Source organism: Eutrema salsugineum, unplaced genomic scaffold (genome assembly GCF_000478725.1).
Source record: "Eutrema salsugineum unplaced genomic scaffold, Eutsalg1_0 scaffold_2, whole genome shotgun sequence".
Classification (NCBI taxonomy): domain Eukaryota; kingdom Viridiplantae; phylum Streptophyta; class Magnoliopsida; order Brassicales; family Brassicaceae; genus Eutrema; species Eutrema salsugineum.
This window is the reverse complement of record NW_006256829.1, coordinates 19711356-19713256: the sequence shown is the minus strand read 5'-3', so window position 1 is coordinate 19713256 and position 1901 is coordinate 19711356. Positions and strand designations below refer to the sequence as shown.

Below are 1901 nucleotides of genomic sequence, written 5' to 3'. Positions count from 1 at the left end.
ATTTTTCTCCTTCTCCTTGCTGATATATGGTGGCACCACTATCCTGATCTTCTCAAGTTGCCTAGATGCAAATGCTTTTAGTTCCGTTTTGTACTCCAACGCCTTCTCCTTGTTCTTGTCTTTTTGATTTGGAGCTGGGTCTGGTGTGGTCATATAGAACTTTTTCCTGGTCACATTTAAGAAAACTAAACAGCAATTTGCATGGTCAATAACAGCACCTACAGTGGATAAGAATGGGCGACCAAATATCAAAGGTCTGTCTTTGTCTTTGTCCATCTCCAAAAATTGAAAATCGGCTGGGATTTTTTTGTTTCCAATGATCAGTGGCAAGTCCTGGATCATTCCTGCTGTTCACTTCTGAGATGAATCACTAAAGAGTATCCTCACTGGAGATGGGACAAACGTACTTATACCAAGTTTCTCAGCAACAGATTTTGACATGACATTCACATTAGCACCAGAATCACATAAACAATCTGAAAATTCAATTCCAAAGATCGAACAAGTGAATGAGAAACGCCCTGGATCCTTAGACTTTTTGAGTCTTTGGTCAGGCAAGCATTTGGGTACCTTAACCGGAATGACTTGGCTTCTCTCATGGGTACCTCAATCTTTCCTTAGAGTCTGCGACAGGTTCTTCTCCAAAACTGCTGTCATAGCATTGCAGAACTTCTTTGGGTTATCTTCTACTCTTCCTGGTAAAACTCCTGGTCGTCTCTTCATTGAATCTGCAGTTTGACATATTTGATGTTCCAACTTCTTGACATGGGTCGCAAGAGATTCAAACTTCCCATTCAAGTCATTGTAAATACAATCGATCTGCACCCCCATTTCCCTGAATGACTTCTCATTGTCTTGAGTAGTCTGCATCATCGTTTGTTCAAGCGATTTTACCTGGTTGCTTAGTTGGGAAAGGGTTGCTTCTAAAGAGCTTGTTGAGGATTGAATGGTGGTCTTTGTTGGAAGTTTCCTCCTTCATAGTTTCCACCTTGAAACTTGTTTTGAAAACTCCTTTGCTGCTGCATATAGGGCTGATTCTCGGCTCCTTGATTTCTGTATGAGAGATTGTTGAAGTTGGCACCAGAGTTCCTGAAGTTGTTGTTGAAAGCTGGACTAAATCGATTATTGTATGCGTGAGCTCCCATAAAATTGATTTCTTCCTCTTGGTACATGCCATCTTCTTCATATCTTCAATCTTCCTCATTTCCTACAGCAGTATCACAAGCATGTATATTCTTATTTTGAGACTTAAGAAGTTGACTTACCATGCGTTTTAGCTCAGCAATCTCCCTTGATTCATCACTAGTAAAAGTCTTCTTTGATCTGTCATACTCAGCGTTGTTGTTGCTGTTAGCTACAGCTAGATTTTCGATGAGTGCTCTCCCTTGTGGTATTGTTTTTGAACTGAAATCTCCATTGCTGGCAGTGTCAAAAGAAAGTTGATACTTCTGCTGAAGTCCTCTGTAAAAGGTGCTTAGCAGGTTTGCTCCAAAGAAACCATGATGAGTGCAATCTCTCTCATACTCCTTGAATCTCTCCCAGGCTTCATATAATGATTCTATTAAGCCTTGTTGGAAGCTTTGTATCTTGTTTCTCAGCTGATTTGATCTTGACTTAGTGTAGAAGTGGTTCAAGAAAGCTGACTTGCATTCTTCCCATGAAGTAATAGAACCAGATGGCATAGATTTTAATTATCTAAAGGCTTTATCACTTAGAGAGAAAGGAAAAAGCTTACACTTCACATAGTCCACAGTTTCTGGAGTTGTTATCACCATTCCAGAGATTTCTTCAAAAAGATCAATATGGTCCATTGGATGCTCAGTAGAGATCCCATGGAATTGGTTCTGCTTCACCAAAGAGACAATCTGAGGTTTTATCTCATGCTTTTCTCTTGGAACAGG

General features: G+C 40.1%; 1 non-coding gene across 1 annotated transcript; it reads left to right on the top strand.

Moving 5' to 3' along the window:
- The first annotated feature begins 1494 nt into the window (after positions 1-1494).
- On the top strand, positions 1495-1600 carry LOC112086943. The gene has a single exon (XR_002899797.1). It is a non-coding gene; the product is annotated as a small nucleolar RNA R71 (small nucleolar RNA).
- Positions 1601-1901: the final 301 nt, after the last annotated feature.